This window comes from Arvicola amphibius, chromosome 15, assembly GCF_903992535.2.
Source record: "Arvicola amphibius chromosome 15, mArvAmp1.2, whole genome shotgun sequence".
NCBI lineage: Eukaryota > Metazoa > Chordata > Mammalia > Rodentia > Cricetidae > Arvicola > Arvicola amphibius.
In genome coordinates, this window is record NC_052061.1 from 50,099,131 (window position 1) to 50,119,010 (window position 19,880).

Here is a 19,880-nt window from a genome sequence, read left to right on the forward strand (position 1 = left end):
TCAGAAAGGACTAGGTCTAACGGCATCTTTAGTTCAAGACAATGAAGTAATACCGAGAGAAAGAAAATCAGACCTGAATGAATGGGGGATGCTCAGCGACCATGGGCTGAAACTATCCGGAGAGAATGACAAAGCTGAAGGGGAAAGTTGGTAATGATATTATCTTTTGATAACAGGTTTGAAATTGATTGGGAGATTTAATAAAGTTCTCGTCAGAGTCCCAGCATATCCCTACAGGTGTACATTCACGTGAAAATTGATGAACTGACTGTAAAATTCATGGGGAAATACAATTTCCAGGTATCCAAGGAAACGCGATGCCAAGACTGGCCTCATAAGATGCCAAGACCTTCTTACTAAGGCAGCTTCGGTGTTAGGACAAGAATAGGCTGGGCAGGGGATTTATTTAGAGAAGTTATTCATTAGAGAAGGGAGAATGGCTGCTTTCAACACATGATGACGGGCCAATTATATACTCAAATAACTATAAATGAAACGAGATGCTCCCTCTTATCAAGCACAAAAGTAGATCTCAAATAATTACAGTTTAGAGCATGGAAATTTAAAACAGCATTGCTCCATTTACACACAGTAGCCTTCATTGTGATCCCCCCAAAACCACGAGTCAAAAAAACCTTCCCACCTTTTATTGTCTCAAATATTCTGGTCATGGATATGCAGAGGTAATGACTGTGGGAGGCATATACCAAGTAGGGAGAAAATGAGGAGCTGAATGGTAAGGAAAGAGGGGAGAAAGGACAGTAAAAGAGGCAGGAAAGGACGTCTAAACATCCCCAAGGACAAACAGCCTGAGAAGAGACCAGGACTCTGTGCAGCCAGTTCCACTCTCCCTGATCTTCAGGGAGCTTTTTCCCAGAGACTTCTCACCAAACCTGCTCCACCCGTATCTCACAGTAACTACTTTACAAACAACCAGGGAGTTTGAGATCAGAGGGCTGAATTCATCAGCTTCTACGGAAGGATCTGTGGTAGGTGCTAATGCCCCACTCCAGTGATGTTCCCCAAAGTTCAAGAGCTAATCATTGAAGTCATGCAGCACTAATGGGGTGTGAAAGCAAGTCAAGTTCAGATCAGTGGCGCTGTTGTCTAACAAGTGTTTTGAATAAGAGAGAGCTCATAGCGCGAGAGCAGAGAGGTTCTGGAATGTTCACTATGGCTCCCTGTTAAAAGCACAGATGGATTATTAATGCAGCTTTGCCTAGTAAAATTCCCAAGGGACTTTATTCTTCCCCCTGCTCTTCTCTTCCTAATTTTTTCCTCTTGGACAAAATTTTCTTTTAATTCCCATTTTTATTTCCCTCCTACTTTGTGCTTATTACTTGTCTTAGTTGTTTTTGCTTGCCTGTGCCTAAAATACCCTAACAGACAATTTAAAAGGAGATAAGCTTTATTCTGGCCAGTGTTTCAGAGGGCTCAGTCCATCATTACTGGGCCCTGTGCATTTGGGGGAACATCATGGTAGCAGAAGTGAGCGGAAGAGGAGGCTGTTCACACTCAGGCAAACAGGAAGAAGAGTGGAGAACTCACAGCGTGGTGGACAGGAAGTGGATTGGAGAAGTGCACAACACAGTGGACAGGAAGCAGAATGGAGGAGCACACAACACAGTGGACAGGAAGCAGAGTGGAGGAGCGCACAGCACAGTAGACAGGAAGCAGAATAGAGGAGCACACAACACGGTGGACAGGAAGCAGAGTGGAGGAGCGCACAGCACAGTGGACAGGAAGCAGAGTAGAGGAGCGCACAACACGGTGGACAGGAAGCAGAGTGGAACAGTCAAATCACTGCAGACAAGAAACGGGAGAACAGAACAGATCACACCATTGCTTACAAGATCAGCATACGTAATGGTGAATAGGAAACAATGAAGCCAAAATAAGAAGAGGCCATAGCAACTAGGTACAACCCCCAAGGACAAGCTACCAGTGACCTGCTTCCTCCAGTGGCACAGCCATCTCACCCCTAGGTGAACAGTGAAAGCCATGAAGCCGGCATAGCTGCTTGACCAAGTTCCTGCAAAGCCGAGCTGTATGCTATGCTTGTTGACCTGATACCTTTTCTTTTAGCTTGGATCTCTGTGTGTTACATCTTGGGGGCCTATTAGGATAACCCATGCATTTTTCGAGTAAGTTGTTTTTGTGTCTCCTTGAAAAAGTCCTGAACGTGCTACCCCTGCTTTCAGGAAGTAGCCTTGGTTGACCCTTCTTGGGAGTCTTCTCTGCCCCCACTTCCACGAGTCTACCACCTCCTACTGATTCATTAAAATTTTGGATCCATGAATGGATCAAATCATTCATTAGGTCAGACCTCTGAGGACTTGTCACAGGAACACCCATCTTTACTGATTGCTTAGTTGTCTAATGAATTATCAAGATTAACCCCCACGTCTCCTGATTCCTGATTTCCTGTGTTGGTGGTTCTTTCTCTTTGAAGTGGTCAGTTTCTAACTTCTAGATTCCTTGTCATCTTTTGTGACTCTCACTTTGTCTGGGCCCTTTCCTTTGGTCTCTTATTTGTTTCTGATTTCTCACTGGAACTGTCTTTTGTGGCGTTGTTCTCTCTTCTTCCTCCCATTTCCCATTTACAGTCTTCTTAGGCCCTGGAGTGACCAGGAAGTGACCACAGAACCACCACCCACCTTGTTCTCATTTTTCTCACGTTCGTGGGCATATTTGCTCATAAAATCACCTCTAACACCCCTTAGATCCTTCTGACAGACACGAGTTATTAAAAGGGAGGTTCAGGTACCCATGAGTGGGGAGACATCATGAGACCATCGAGGGAGCAAGTATCACACACCTGTGAGGCAGATGCAGTTCCTGTAAACAATCCGTGACATTTTGTAGCTGCTAGATTTTGTGTACGATAAGAGCCCAAGCTCACACAGGCTCATAGGCTACTGAGCCATTATATCCAGGTGACATCTCAAGGCAGAATATATGGAATGAAAAAAACAAAAAACAAAAAAACCCACCAAGAAACCGCATGTTCAGTGTGGCAGGCAAAATGCCTTCTACATCTATTTTTTTTTTTAATCTCACAAAGTCCAGCTCAGAATGTAAGTTACTTTTTTCCCACAAAATATTCATATGCCTTTCTCTTTTTTTTTCTTTTTTTCTTTTTTTCTTTTTTCTTTTCTTTTTTTTTTTTTTTTTTGGTTTTTTGAGACAGGGTTTCTCTGCAGCTTTTTTAAAGCCTGCCCTGGAACTAGCTCTTGTAGACCAGGCTGGCCTCGAACTCAGAGATCCACCTGCCTCTGCCTCCCGAGTGCTGGGATTAAAGGCGTGCGCCACCACCGCCCGGCCACCTTTCTCTTGTTGATAAAAAAAATAGCACAGATCCAATTTCAGGATGGCTCATTAAAACAATTTTAAAAATCACTTAAGCAATTAGCTGAGGAGAGATCTTTTGAGTTAACGGCATGCCTGAACAATTTATGAGCTGGCTGAGTCCTGATTAAATTAATCAATCAAGAGTTAACTGATTTAGCTGCCAACTTCACCCTGAATGACTGCTCTTGGGTGAACTCGCCGGTGTTTGGCTCTGATAGTCTGAAATGAAGCAGGTCTCTGTCAGAGGCACGCCCTGCTGCCAGTTGATATGAGTGGTCACTCCCAAGGAAGGGGCTCAGAAGAATTCCAAGAGAACAGGGAGGTCACACTCAGGGAGGGATAGCACAAGGACAGGAAGCTTGAGTAGAACCGATGGGATGGAGAGGAGGCAGTGATGGCAAAGGAAGGAGGAAGGACGGCAACACCAATGGCTGCCACTTTCATGAACATTGGAGCAAGTACTAGGGCGCTTTCCGCACACTGTAGCAGTCCCGAAGAACTACTAATATGTCATTCTACTGGAGCATCGCACTTCACTGAGCGCTTTCTGAGTGTTCCCTCAAGGTCATACTTGAAATCCTAACCTTCTACATCTTCTCTCTGGCAGTTACGGCCCTTGCAGGTCCTGCTGGTCTTACAGATGGGATAATGGACTTACTTGGGAGTTATTGAGGCACTTGTGTGGGGTGAAAAAGCTGAAAATAGGGAGCCTGACTGGACACCTGTGTGGGTCACTGGTTTCTGTCCTCATTCTCCAGGATGAAGGGGACTAGTGGGGGCACCTACCCCTCTCGTGGCCTATCGGACACCAGCTCCATGTAGAGCCACAAACGTCTGCCCAGAGCCAGACTTCCAGACTTCCAGGGTTGACTTCTGGGACAGCTGCAGTGAAGGGCTTTCAGTGCTCTGCATCTGCTTCTGAAATTTTCTGTCTCTCCGGTTTGAGTCGGTCACTTACCTTGCTTCAGTCCTCTCCAGAAGGAGTCTGCGGACTCGCGGGGGCGGGGTGATCAGAGGTAGGGCAGGCAGAGCCAAAGGTGGGTCCATTGCTGTAACTAGGGTGAAGGTCCTCCTTGTACCCCTTCAAGGCTGTATGTGAGCATCGTAGGCCCAGGACCTCAGAATGTGGCTTTACCTGGAAACAGGTCTTTGAAGACTACTCTACTTTCTTTTCTGTTGCTGTGACCACACACTAATTTAGGGGAGGAGCGGATTTATGTGACCTACCCGTCCAGGTATCAGCCCATCGTTAAGGGGATCAAGGCAGGACCCCAAGCAGAAGTCTGAAACAAACTATGGAGGAATACTGCTTGTTAGCTCTCATGGCTCATGCTTAGCTAGCTTTCTTATACAGCCTGGGACTGTCTGCCTAGGGATGGCATCACCCACAGTGGGTAGGGCCCTCCTGTATCAGTTGAGACGATCCTTTAGAAACATTACAGACTAACTTGATAGACACAATTACTCCCCCACAGAGACTTTCAGGCCATTTTCAGGATGTAGCAGGTTGACAGTTAATGTTAGCTAGGACGAAGATGTAATTGAAGGAAAATGACTTGTCACTGTGGACCTGGGTGTTTCCCTCTCCCTCTACCCAATTCACGCACTGATGCCTAATCACCGTGTATTAGAGGGGACCTTCGGATTGCGAGAGCTCTACTGTCACCAATGGGATACGTAGTCATACAACAGACTCGACAGAGATTATATCTGCCACGCTTGTCACTTGTGGATGTAATAACCCCCAAGACCAGACTATCGGTCTATCAGACTATTGCAACAGGTCCCGGAACAGGATGCAGGGGAGGCACCCTCCAGGAATCAAAGAATGACTCCTGTCTAGATAGTGAATCTACCTGACCTCCGCCTTTCAGCCTCTTGAACGTAAGAAACTTATCTCTGTTATTTCTAATTTTGTCATAGACACCAGGAGAGTGGAGCAGGGCTCTAAGCCAGTCTGATTCGGATCTTTATAAAAAGAGATCGGGACATAGATACCCAGAGGGAGTCCACGAGGACACAGGGTGAGGATGGGTCTTCAGGGGAGCCAACCTGACTAAGCCTTCACTTCAGACTTCTAGTCTCCCAGACTAAAAGCTTGTTTTTGTTGTTCAAGACTCCTAAACAGTGCCTTGTTATGGGAGAACTCAGAAACATAAAACTAGCAGGTGGCAGCAAAGTCACTTCTTTTCTGGGTTGTCTTTTTTTGGTCCTCATTTCTGTAGTAAATTCCACCAGGGAGGGCTGGTCTTGGGGTGTCATGATGCTTACAGCTGTGGAGCTTTGGCACTACACTCAGGCCAGTGTTCCCCAGCAAACTACAAACAGCTGAAAGTCCAGCACACGTACTTGGAACTTTACAACTCAGCCTTGGTCAGGAGAGCTCTTGACTCTGGTGGCAGAAGTAAACCAAGTGCACCTCACCCTGGGAGAACCAGTCCACACACCCTCCTTCTGACCAAGTTCTGGAATTCACAGGTCTTGCTCCCACCTGCCCCCAGTCTTGTTTCTGTGAGACCCCAATAAACTGCACCCTTATAATTCTGTGTGTTTCTGCCTTTGTCTTTGGTCTCACAGCACCGTGGGTCAAGTCCTCAACATGGACTGGATTGTTCACTAACTGTTCTGTGCCTAAAGCAGCTTCCTGTGCTGTCTCCTGCTGGCAGAGTCTGCTCGTTTGTTTCTGGCTACCCAGATCTGAAATATAACACACAGAAATTATGTCAATTGCAATACTGTTTGGCCAATGGCTTAAGTGTATTTCTGGCTGACTCTTATATCTTAAATTAACCCGTTTTCATTATTTTATATTTTACCACAAGGCTCTCACCAGCCAGGTTCCAGGGCATCTGTCTCCTGCGGCAGCTACATGGAATCTCACTGACTCCTGCCTAGCTCTAGTCTGTCCTGTCACAGGCCAAAATAGCTTCTTTATTCATTAACCAATAAAAGCAACACATATACAGAAGGACTTCCCACATCATCTTAACTGTCTCCTCAATAGGAAGTAGGTTGTGTGAAGGAGGGGCCTGCTTGTGTCCCTGAGCTATGCTAGTGCCTGGACCACAGCGAGCACCTTCCCACTGATAACACCCAGTAGTTAACTAACCTCTTCACAGTGTTCGGAGAAATAGGTTTAAAGCAGCAGCTTCCTTCCCATCTTCCAGCATTGTTTCCTTCTGTTTCTAGAAGTGAGGTTCCCATCTTCCCTAATTCTGGGCAAAGTTTCTTTTGCATGCTTTCTCTCCAGACTCACTAGCGTGTTCCAGGCACTCAGCTCCATTTATCTCTTCTTGAGAATGACCCCAGCTATTGTCCTGTATTATCTCCTCAACTAGAAGTGCAGAGGCGTCTCCCCTGCTTTCCCAAGACTGGTGAACAGCATCCGTTCACACTGAAGGCTGAGATGAACAAGGTCCAGGTGACTCACTTGCACCTGAAAAATTTTTCTTTGGCTAAAAAATATAAATGTGTCCACAGCAATATGAAAAGTTATATTTTAAAGTATATTAATATTCTTCATGTAGTGGCCCATACCTTTATTCCCAGACCTCCTTAAGCGGAAAGAGGTGGATTTCTGTGAGAGTAGCCTTAGGCATCTCGTGTTTACCCAGCAGCATCCTGATTGCACTGGGAGACCTCATTCAAAGACCCGGCCCTGACTACGCAGGGCAGTAGTGTGGACTAAGCACCCGCGTGAAGTTTGCTTCCTGTCAAAGTCACCTAACTGCAGTTCTTAGGATGCATGCTGCTGTGGGGCACGCGTGCCTGGGACACAAGGGTGGAACCTTGACAGCAGCAATGCCCCAAAACCCTTTAAAGAGAGGCATTGAGAGAACAGGAAGCCCAGAAAGCACCTGGATGCTCCATTCATGGGCGAGCTTGAAATCAGTTCCAGGTGGAGCCAGAAGTTCTTAGGTCCCTTGTTCTACAGTTGATTTTACTCCGGTGGGCTCCCAGCAAGGTGTGTGGCAATTCAGAGGTCAGCCTTTACTCACTGAATGCTTTGGTTCTAATAAAAACCAAAGCATAAGGAGAGGTAGCAGGAGAACCTTGGCTGCAGTGATAGGTGAATATTTTATTTATGGGGCTGTGTTCCCCCAAGGTGCTACGGCTGCAGCATAATAAAATACATGCTATGAATACCAAAATAGCAATTTAATAAGGCCACCCTGTAAAGCTGCAAGCGAGATGGATGATACAGGAGGGGACAGGGTTATTTATAAATGCAGTAGACACTGGAGCAAATAGATTCTTCCCTGGGTGTGTTTCTGTCATGCACAGTGTATGCCGATATGCACGTGTGTGTGTACATGTATGCAGATGTGTTTATGGTAAGAGGGATTCCAGTCTGAGACACACAGAGCCAGCCCCATGTCTGAGGTGGAGACATGATCTTGAGGTCTTCCTCTCTCCTCCCACGCAGAGTCCAGTCTTCCCTGCCTCTTGCATTCAGCACCATGTTCCCCACCTCTTGCATCCAGCACCATGTTCCCTGACTCCTGCATCCAGCACCGTGTTCCCTGCGTCTTGCTTCTAGCACCGTGCTCCTACACAGAGGTGTGCAGAACAGCCATGGGTACCAACGGGAGCAAAGACTGCTGTTTCAATCTTTCAGGAAAGCAATGGAGGAGGTGTATCAGGGGCTTTAAACATGTTTGTGCTGGGTTGAAGTCATTTCCTCCCAAGGTAATCTAACCCAGGCAAACAACTCAATGTATAAACCATTATTTCTGTACAAGCTTAGCATCCCTCCAGATCACTTATTAAACGTGAACATTATTAGCAACCTACATTTCTAGTAAGAGAATAATCAGAGTCAACCATTGTACAAAATAGTGTGGTTCCCCAAAGGATCCTTACAAAGAGCTGTTAAAACCAGGACACTCCGAGGAAGTAGATTTTCAGAAGGCGATTTAAGGGATGCTTTCCAGGCACAGTCTTGTAGCTCTGTTGTAGAAAGCTTACGTAAACATGAACTCCCTAGGACCACATAGACTGGGTGTAACTGTGCACACTCTAATCCCAGTGCGTGTGGAATACAGGCAGGAGGATCAGAAGTTCAAGGTCACCCACATCCTAGTGAGTCTGAGACCAGCAGGAGCTAGGTGAGACCTATGCCACTACACCAAAACCGGGCCGCTCGTTCTCAGGGAGCCCTTCTCCCTGCAGGTGTGACAAGAATGGGGACAGCCAGGCCACACAGACTGCCTGCCTCAGTTATTGTCACTGGTGCCTTAAGAAAACACTTGAAGGGGGGGGGCAGACGGAGACTGGGAAGATGGCTCAGTGGTGGGGAGCACTTGCTGAGTAACAATGAGTACAGCAGTGTGGGACCCACAGAAGCATCCTGCCCACACCTGTAGCTCTGAGAGGCCGGAGACAGCAAAGTCACTGGGGCTCGCTGGCTCCCCGCCTGACTGAGAAAACTCAAGCTGCATGCTCTAAGAGAGACCCTGCCTCAAAAGAATAGGCGGAGCGTGACAGAAAAGGACCCCTGGTGTTCTCTCTGGTCCCACAGAAGCATGCCTAGTCACACATGCGCACACACAAACACGTAATTAAAAACGAAACACAACTTTTAAGATCACATTTAAGATGTACAAATTAAAATATATGTGCTAAAAGAGGACTAAAATTCAGTAATCTAAATATGAAAAGCTTCTCATTTGATGGCTTAGCTCTGAGTTGCAAATAACTTGCTTTATCTATTTCCTGCCTGTCCCAAATGTGGTTCAGCAGACTCCTTTCTTCTAAGGACAACATGGTAGTCCTTTAACGTCTCCCATCCGCTCAGTGTGCAGGAGGTGGCTGTTCTCCTCCCCGTCTTGCTGTCATGGCCCCTTCTTCCATACCACCGTCCTGCTGGGTGTTTGCTACAGTGGAACCCCCTCCCTTGCTATGCTGTACACACAGCACCAGGACCCAGCTAGGGGGATGAGGATGATGCAGTGACCTGCCTATGAGAGCGGGAGGCCAGGCAAGTCTGACGCAGGGCAGGGCAGGCTGAAACGGCACCTGCTGTGGCTTTCTTGTGTGTGTGAGTTTAGAAGCGCTCCTTTGTTGCTTGCTGGTGGTTTATTATTCTTTTTTAACATTGAAATGAGTGGAACGCCAAAAAGTTTGCTGCAGGAAAAACAAGCTGCACATTTTTATCCCGCTAGACAGTCGATGATAAACGCGACGCACAGAGACTGCGTGCCAGGGTTTATAAGAATCGAATTGCTGACCACCTGGAGCCCAGCAGATCCGAGTCGCTGTCTAGGCCCCAGTGTCTGCCCCATGAGCTCGTGTTCCTTTAAGAGAACCCTGTAAACCGCCAGTGTGGTATGGGCGGCAGGAGATGCATTTAAGCAGCAAGATTTTCATTTAGGCCTGATAACTGGTCCTCTAATTTAATTGTACTGTTTGCAATCCTCAGCTTTCCCAGTTGCATTTGTAAAGACAAAACAGTGGAGGTTTGTGTTGCTTGACAGAGGGGGGTTTGCAAACAGATAAACGATGCCAACACTTAACGGTCTCACCAAATCCTCCAAGCAGAAGATAATTGGATTTTTATCATGAATTTCACATATTTTTCCAAGTCAAGCGTTTGGAAGTTCACTCTGCTGGGGGTGAAGCTGCTGACCTTAGGGTAGATGCTATTTCAGATTCATTTAAAAGGTCAGTATTGGAGATGGAGTGGGTTTTGTTTTCTGTTCCTGCTTTTCAATGGGACCCCCGCACCGAGCCGTGATCACATGCATGCTAGGCAAGCGCTCCACTGCTGAGCCACACCCAAGTTCTTGGTTTTAAAGTGATGCTATGTATCCAGACACCAACCTGACAAGGCACAGGATTGTCTTAGAAGAAATAGTCTCACTAAGAAAACGACAGAAGCTACATTTGGCTTTGGTTTTGGTTCATGCATATTGCGTAATTAGATTTTAAAAAGTTGTGTTAATCTGCCCATCAGATACCAGTGATCAGCATCAAAGATCCTAAGTGTCAGAGTAGACTATAAAATGTAGTGTTGCAGGGCCGGGGAGATAGCGTAGCAGTTAAGAGTATGTGCTGCTTTTGCAAAGAACCAGAGTACAGTTCCCAGCACCCACGCTGGACAGCTCACACCACCTGCCTCTCCTGCTCCAGGGCTCCGATGCCCTGTTGTGGACTCCTTAGGTAACCACACATATCTGTCACACACATAGAGATACTAACATACATACACACAAAACTGTGCACCTGGTAATTCACCACTCAGCTCTGTCTGCCACACACCCCAGCCTGGGGTTGAGGCACACTTCCCCCTATACTTTCTGGAGGCCACACCCTAAGAGCCCTCTACTTCCCTAGGTAGTCTCTGAGCCTTCCAGGATTGCTTTTGTCTGGAACCCATGAGAATGGCACTCCACCGGAGGGAATGATTTGTGTTTACTTCAGTTAAGATTTGGAGTTATCCAACCAACTTCCCCCTACCCTGCTGTGGGTGACTTAAATCTTGATCCAGATTTTCTTCTATAGCTTCCTCAGATTTTGTTTTACGTCAGGTTGCCATCTTTTGAGATGGAAATGGCCAATTCGGGCCTAGGCCGCTGGGCTTTTGGGTGGCCATGCTTGGCTGGGTGGATCTGATGGTGAGCACTGCCATCCCAAGGGGGCAGAGAAGCTTAGATGCGGGTGACATCATCACAGCCCAGGTCACGTAAGGACAGAGTGCATCACGACCTGCAAAACCTAGGACTCAGTGCTCCTTCTGCGAGCCGCCTTGCAGGCCACTCGAGCCCTAATGGCGGTGTCCCTGGTGTTGGGCTTCCTGGCCATGTTTGTCACCATGATGGGCATGAAGGGCATGTGTTGTGGGGGGATGACAAGGTGAAGAAGGTCCTTTCAGCCATGACTGGAGGCATCGTCTCCATAGTGACAGGTCCTACAGCCTAGGTAGCACTCTCCTGGTTTGGCCATCAGATTGTCACCGACCTTTATAACTCCTTGACACCCATGAGTGTTAAGTGCAAGTTTGGTCCTGCCATCTATATCGACTGGGCAGGGTCTGCTATATACTGTGCACCCTGTTTCTACCCTAAGTCATAAGCTGAATATGTGTGAATGTGGGTGCTGAGCCCTTGGGCAAGGTGTGGAGCAAAGGCCTCTGGTCACTCCATCCCTGAACACCGTGTTCAGCTCTCTGGTGGAGGTGGGGTTGGGTGAAGACAGTTTAAGGTTGGGGGTTGGATGTGCTTTCTGTACAGTAACAAAAATTAAGTTTTGAAAAAAGTAATCTTAAAATTGAGTGTTTGGAAGTTGACGTGGATACAAAGTCTTTTAGCAGGGGAGATGGACTTCCTCTGCTTACCGGCTGATGCTGATCAGACACCAAAACCACATAAACCTTTAGGGAATTGTTTTTTAGTTAGCCAATGCATTCAGTAATGATATGGAAGTATTGTAAGTCCTCTAAATTTGGGAGAGGGTTTTTTTCTAGATCATGTGTAAATCTTTAATCCTGAGAATCAGTGCCTGTAACACACATGCGCATGCACACACACACACACACACACACACACATATCTTCTTTTAGAATTTTTGACACTTCCAGGGAATTGAATTTATTCAAAGAAAGACTTGCAAATAAGGAAATAACAAATTTATCTCTCTACTGAAGTGAAGAAAGTGTGAAATAAAATGTAAAAGAGCCGCACGCAAGACTAGGACACTACACAAGCCTTCGTCTTCAAGCTCTGTTAAGTGGGCTTTGGAATGTTCTGAATCTTTGGATAGCACTCCGAATTTAACCAATTTGATTTTACTGGAAGAGTGTGAAATTGAGAAAGGTTAAGCTTTTGTAACATCTAAATTTGGCAAAACACTTAAACACATAGTAGAGGTAACTTACTTGGCAACTTTTGTCTTGCAAAGATCCTGTTGAAGAGAGACAGTGTGAATAGGCTGTTCCTGTGTGGGTATTTAAGCTGAAACGTTTATATACTCTTCCGTGGAGCCTGTCCTCCATGTGGCACAATGCAGTCTGAGTCACTAGGTACTCTGTGCCTGCGTAGGGAGCATTTTCTTAAACATTTTGCCTTCTAGGTGTGCCTCAGTATAGAACATGCGGTTGACACATGAGCTCTCAGTTCAAATCCTTGCATAACAAATAAACAAATGTCCAAAGAAGAAAGGCCAAAGATGCCAATGCTTCCAAATTGAACTCCAAATGAAAGTTTGAAGATCACAGAGAATTCTATGAAAACATTTAATGTAGAAAGACCATGCAGAAGAAAGGCCCCAAATCTCTCTTCAGAAGAGGGACAGCACATATACAGGTGTGCCTATATTATAGGTAGATAGAACAAACTGGTCTAAAGGTGTGAATACCTATCAAAAATAATATGTTTTATTATCTTTAATGCTTTAATCAGCATAAAGAGGTGCTTCTGAAATTTGGCTTCCGCGTGCCTAGATATCTGTTCTTAAAGAAAACTTCTTTGTTAAAGTTCTTAAGGCCATCAGGAGTGGTGGTGCTCGCTCTTAATCCCAGCACTAAGGCGAGAGAGGCAGGCGGATCTCTCTGAGTTCAAAGCCAGCCTGGTCTACAAAGAGTTCTAGGACAGCCAGAGCTGTCACACAAAGAGAACCTGTCTCTTCCCCATCCCACCCCCACCCTCAAAAAAAAAAAAGTTCTAAAGACAGAAGTAAGTTGTAGATCCATCAGTGGAAGAAATCAATGTTCAGTCAATCATCACTAATTTTGAGTTAGTTTCTGTATTCATTGCTTTTCCTGGGGCTGAGTCAAAAGGCCCTGCCAAAGCAGCGTAAGGAGGGAAGGTTTAGTTGTGAGCGCAGTCCGTCACGGGGGGGTGGGGGGGGTGGGGGGGCGGGGTTGGGAGGGGCACAGCCCCTCTGTCATCTGCACTCTACTCTTGGGCTCGACATGCTCTGACATCCTGAGCTCTGTGTCAGCCGCTCTTGCCTTCTCCAGTGAGCGGATTGCTGAGGCAGTCCAGGGCGAGCCCAGCCAGTCTTGTGATACAGAACGGTGAGCTTTATGCATGTTCCCCCATCTTTTTTTTTTTTTTTAAACTTTCTGAGCATGGGAACTTGACATGTTCGTCCTTCCTTCCTTCCTTCCTTCCTTCCTTCCTTCCTTCCTTCCTTCCTTCCTTCCTTCCACTCTTTCTTCCTCTCTTTCAACTGTCTGTCATCCATCATCTTCCCACATGCAGACGCTAAGGGTCCTGGGGAAAGGCAGAAAGAGAGCGAGCCCCATGCTTGAGAAACGCAGGTAGCTTAGTGCCTACAGGCAGGGTGGGGTAGCTCCCACGGTCACTTTCCTCCCTGTCCACCTCATCCTGCCTGCTGCTGCTTCTTGTTCACTGCAGGGCTGCAGCTCCATCCTTTGATCCCCTTCTAAGGCAATATACTGTCAACTCTGGATGCTGAGAAGCTGGTAAGGCCACCAGGTATCCTGTCCACCTGTGCCCTTGGTGGGGCTGTTTCTTACACCCTGGAGTGTTGATTCCCACAGCCCAGAGTGGGGCAGAAGCACGGGAGACACCCTTCTCCCTGCAGGGTGCACTTGCTGGCTACTCTGGACATGTCCTAAACAAAGCCATAATTCTTCTTCATCTAGGTACGCACATTGTCCCCCAACCTTGCCACCCACAAGGCTGCACCAGCCTAGCTCCTTTCTTCTACCCAAATGGAGGCTCTTTGCCTTCCCTTGAAGGTCAAAGTGCTGCTTCTTGAGACCAGTTTGATTCCTGTGCCCTGTTCCCAGAAGGCCTGTGTTCTGCTATTTCACGCTAGGCAATATCATCTCGGGAAACACGCAAAATCCTGCAGTGTTAGCCACTAAAAATTTAAATAAAATGCATTAAAATATATTAGGAATTTTAAGAGAAAGGGGAGAGGGAAGTGTGAACATAAAGATTACAGGCTGACCAGCCCCAGCACTGACTCTGTGTATCCCGCCGAAAGAAGTGGTAAAGACAGGGCTGGCAAGGAATTGGAGTGTGCTGTCACTACTTACTCAGAGAAACCGGGTTCCACAGCCGCAGTGCACTTTACCCCACCAGAAGGAGCACTGGCGTGATGAGAACCTGATTGCATCTTGCATGAGCAGGTATAGCCCTATATGTGCACACACCCGTGTAATTCCTTTGTATGAATCCCGGGCTACCGAGCAGCCTCAGCCCAGGGCAGGGGCTTCTGTTCGGATTCGCTAATTCTCTATGAGCAGCACGTGAACAGCATGATGAGGGACTGAGGCGACAACACCAAATGGAACCCCAAGTGCAAACCCAGTCCAAGCCCAGCTGCAGTCCTGAAATCACGCCCAAGCTCAAGTACATGGGCAAGTTACAGTCTGATGCAGCCCCCAGCTCTGCAGCACCCCAGGACCCGCAGCCCCCAGCTTTGCAGCACCCTAAGTCCTGTAGCACCCCCAGCTCTGTAGCCCCCCAGCTCTGCAACACCCCAGGGCCCACAGCCCCCAGCTCTGCAGCCCCCCAGGACCCGCAGCCCCCAGCTCTGAAGCACCCCAGCTCTGCAGCACCCTAAGTCCTGTAGCACCCCCAGCTCTGCAGCACCCCGGGACCCGCAGCTTGTTTCATTCCATTCTTTGTGTTCTCTGACTTAGTTATTTTAAAGAACCTTCCTTTTATTTTATTGATCATTTTCCTAAATGTCACTAATGCTCTGCCTGGCCATTTCTTAAGCACCTATCACCTGTTATCCCTAACTTTTATTTATTGATTTATTTACTTATTTATTTATTTATTTATTGCTGATTTTATTGAGCTCTACATTTTTCTCTCCTCCCCTCCCTGCCTCTCCCCTTCCCATCAAACCCTCTCCTATGGTCCCCATGCTCCCGGTTTACTCAGGAGATCTTGTCTTTTTCTACTTCCCATGTAGATTAGATCCATGTATGTCTCTCTTAGGGTCCTCATTGTTGTCTAGGTTCTCTGAGATTGTGAATTTTAGGCTGGCTTTCTTTGCTTTATGTCTGAAAGCCACTTATGAGTGAGTACATATGATATTTGTCTTTCTGGGTCTGGGTTACCTCACTCAATATGATGTTTTCTAGCTCCATCCATTTGTCTGCAAATTTCAAGATGTCGTTATTTTTCTCTACTGTGTAGTACTCCATTGTGTAAATGTACCACATTTTTTCCTTATCCATTCTTCAGTCGAGGGGCATTTAGGTTGCTTCCAGGTTCTGGCTATGACAAGCAATGCTGCTATGAACAAAGTTGAACACATGTCTTTATGGTATGATTGAGCATCATTTGGGTATATACCCAAAAGTGATATTGCTGGGTCTTGAGGAAGGCTGTTTCATAATTTTCTGAGAAATCGCCATACTGATATTCAAAAGTAGCCCTAACTTTTTTTTACAGTAATGTTGAATAGCTAATATTTTGCACTCACGTGAAAGGAAAGTGGGACAGAGTTTAAATAATGTACACAGCGAGTACACAGAGAAGCCTGGAGTGTATCAGGTGTTCCGGCTTCCCAGCCCTGGCTCCTAAGTTCTCTGCCGTAACACCCATGTGTGTGAGAAAACCGATGTCACTGACTAGAAGGTTAAAGGACTCTGGGATCTCCAGAAGAGTGCAATAAATGAGCAAATTAAAGCTACAACAGAGACCGTGTGCGTACCATTTTGTATCACAGGATGCTCTGACAAGGTGAAGAGGAACACGTGCTTGATAGCAGCCTCAACAGGAGACACAGTGGTCCAGGGACCTTGGAAACCAAGTTAGAAACGTTTTGGCAAAATGAAGAAGAGGAGGCAGAAGGATCCGGTGAAAAGAAGGATTCCTCTTTGTGTATATAAAATTTGCAACCAAGATGTGATGGTTAGTCTTCACTGTCAGCTTGACAGCATTTAGAATCACCATGGCAACATCTCTGGGCATGACTGTGGGGGGTTTCCAGAGGGGGTTAACTGACAGGGGAAGACTCAACCTGAATGTGGGTCATACCACCCTCTGGTCTAAGAGCCTGGGCTCAATATAAAGGAGAAGGCTCAGCAGAGAAAAGATGGTCAGGCAGGCCTGCTGACATCACTTCAATCCCTGAAACCTGGGCAAAAGTGAAGGAGAGACTCAGCTCTCCAAAGGTGGCCTCTGACCTCCACACACATGCCAAGGCACATGCACCCACATACATGTACATCACACACACTGCAGTGACAAGAGAGAAATGTGAGCTGGACTCCAGGATTCATCGTTCTGGGGTTCTTAAGCACGGCAAGCTGCCTCCCACTCTTGCTGCCACGCCTCCCTCATCATGCTGGACAGGCTCCTAGAACTGAGAGTCAAAATGAATTCTTTCTTCCTTCAGTTGCCTTTGTCTGGTGCTTTGTCACGCTCACGACAAAAGCAACAATCTACAACTTTGAAAACATTTGCTTTGCTCTGAAAGTGATGTCTAAGTAAGTTTAGGATTGGGCTCTGTATGGATTGCCGAGTTCACAGCTCCGAAGACCTAGCGTTCTGAAAAATGCCAGTGTCAGTACAGTCCTGAAGATGGACTGTACCCTTCACCTCCCTTCCCAGGGAGTGTGCTGTCTGCCATTTTCACCGCCTGACGGACCCTAGGAGACAGTTTGGGGCCATGCAACATTTACAAGGACAAATTTCTTTCCCACCATGCCATCAAGCAACTTCATGGCCAATTCCCTACTACAGTCTGATCACTATGATACCCAAGCCTTTTCTTAAAATGAAGTTTTAAATTATTTAAGTAATACCGTGTGTGTGTGTGTGTGTATGTGTGTGTTGTGGCTTGCGAGTGCCGTGGCATAAGAGAGTAACTTCAGTAGTCAATTCTCAGCTTCCACCTTGTTGAGGCGGGGTCTCTCTCATTTCTGCTGCTGCGCTGTGAACTCCAGGCTCCGGGAGACTGTCCTGTTTCCACCTTTCATCTCTCAGAAGGAGGTGGGATCACAGAAGAGGACATGTGATTGATGTTTTACATGATCTCGGTGGTCAGACTTCTTCCCTGCCATCTGAAAAGGAAATAATGCAATCATTTCTTCCTTTCCCTCACTGAATGGGCCCAATGTCATGTGATGAGAGCCTTGCCGGGGCTTTGGGAAAACCTCCCTCTGAAACTCTGAGTTCATCCTTTTTATTTTTCCTGGAGTCTTTCTTCTCTTGTATCTGCTGACTTCCACTTGCTCCTTCTTTATCCTCTGTCATGTTGTAGCTGAGTTGGGGGACTTGGTTTACTCATTTGTATTTTTAAATCAATACGCAGTTTTCTGCTCTAAACAATATCAAGAAATAGATTTTCCTTTTGGCAAGAGAGCAAAATGTGATTTGTTCTGGAGCCTGGCAAGCTCTGTGTATTTGACTATAAAGAATAACATCGATGGTGTCCCCCACTAATAACCTGTCTCATGTGGAATTCAGGGCTTTTGATAAATTAATGATCTTGCGTGACAGACTAATTAAATCGCCATCCTGAGCGTACAGAAAGGCAGGCTTTTCCAAATGCCACCGATATGCTCTGTGGTTCTTAGAAACTATCAATTTCTTTCTCTCTCCTCCCCCATTCTAAGAAAAAGCAAACTCAGAGCCCTCATACTTAGGAAGATGAATGTGGACTTCACGTGACAGCCTCTCCGAAAGCAAGGAAGTTCTATGATCCGTTCTTGGTTAAGAGGTTATTGCTGCGCCCGCTGGCAGCCTGCCAGAGCAGAAAGCAAACAAAAACACAAGAGGTCAGAGATGAGACCGTCCCAGGCCTTATTAGACAGGTGCCCCGTCCCAGCTGTCAAGTGCATCCCCTTGTGTTGGGACCATTTGGAGTCCTGGCCTCCAGCTGCTCTTCCCTGCTAGAGATCTTTACTTCCCTTCTGATTTGAGTTACTAAAGGCTGTGTCAAAGTTGTTTACCAGCTCTGCTTCACGAGCACGTGTTGCCTTGGCCTTGAGGATCAGAGGATGAGGTTTTCACCTGTTGACCCACCTGACTGTTGGGTATATAAGCCTCCATGGTGCTACTGAATAAGAGGCTTCTTACCAGTGACTTAAAGATCCGTGTCTCTGTGTCTTTGTCTGTGTATGTTTCAACCTCCAGCCCCTTGCCCAAAGCTCGCGAACCGTATGGTAGCGCATAGAGCGCAGACAGGCGTTGTGCGGTGCACTCTTGAAGGAGTTTCTGGACACAGAAACAAATGCCCCAAAGCAGCAATACAGTGGCCTCAGCACACAGTCTTCCACTGTCACAGAACAGCCATCTACCACCAGCCAGCATCTCACCAGGGCTGTCTCCCGGAAGAATATGGAGTCTATCAGAAGAAGTAGACTTCCCCAGAGGATATGCTTGACTTAGAAGTGAGGTGTCAGTAAATGTTCAAGAAAACAGGAGCCTAACAACTTAGTACTACTACCATTTAGTCAATAAGAAAGCACCCCAATAGACCCCAATATGTTTCAAGCATGCTGGAAATCTGGGGACCCTGAGCATTGCCGGTGTTTGCCTTAGCACTGTAGGGTCCCCATTCACATTGTGGGAAGGCCATGGCATCTACGCTGGACACATCAGTTTTCCCTGAGGCATCAGAAGGGTGGACTACATACTTTTTGGATTTATATTTGATAAACGTGCATAGATAGAATAGTCAGGAGTCACTGTTCCCATCGTATGAAGGGTGTGTGCCTGTCATGTATGTCCAGTGAGGCAATGGTTTGGCCTTATGATGAAGACATCCCAAGCACAGTGGGTTGCAGGGTATGGGCTGGCCTTCAGGCGCTGTAGATTACTCAAATGCTGAGGATGGGGAATTAAGGGTCCAGGGTACCCTCCATGTGTGTGAGGGGGGGACCCATGAAGAACAGGAGCAGAATCCTGGGCTCTTGGGAAGAAAGAGGAACAATTAACCCTCAGCAGGGCTGAGTGAAGATGTATGGAAACCAGAGTCCAGTGCTGAGAAACAGCCTCCCTCGAACCTCGCCACCTAAGATGCTTTGTGCCCGGGATTCCTAGATATCACTGCAATGCCAGGTCGCTGGCCTGGACCCCGCAGGGGACCACAGTTCATGCATTTATCTGAATTTATAAATTCAGATGCCAGTCCTGACTCATATGCAGATCTTGGGTTTTGTGTGGCCGTGCCTGACTGTCAGTTCAGCCAAAACAACAGCTGGTGATGGAACTGAATCGGCCTTTTGGCCACGTGACAAAGCTAATTATTGCTGTAGACAGGCCAATTATGTGTTATCGACAAAAGCTGTAATGAACTCTCCAATTGTCTCTGTTTGGTAGAATTCCAAGTCAAGTCACCGAACTTTTCTCAGCTCCACTTTCTTTTCCTAGACCTGGAGAGGGAAATGAAAGTGGCTGGTGTGACGGGAGCCCAGGTGACGTCCCCTCGGCATCGACAACCGAGCACTGATGACCCAAGTGCGCCTCTCAAGGACTAAACAAGATGCGGTGCCCTCAGATGCAGCAGCAAGTTGCAAGGGGTGTGTGCGTGCGTGCATGTATGTGCAATGCATGCATGTGTTCGTGCAGTTGTGTGCGCCTGTGTGTGCA

General features: G+C 46.9%; 1 pseudogene; it reads left to right on the forward strand.

Annotated features, from left to right (window-relative positions):
- Window positions 1-8,325: 8,325 nt before the first annotated feature.
- Window positions 8,326-11,424, forward strand: LOC119801753 (annotated as a pseudogene).
- The last annotated feature ends 8,456 nt before the right edge of the window (window positions 11,425-19,880 follow it).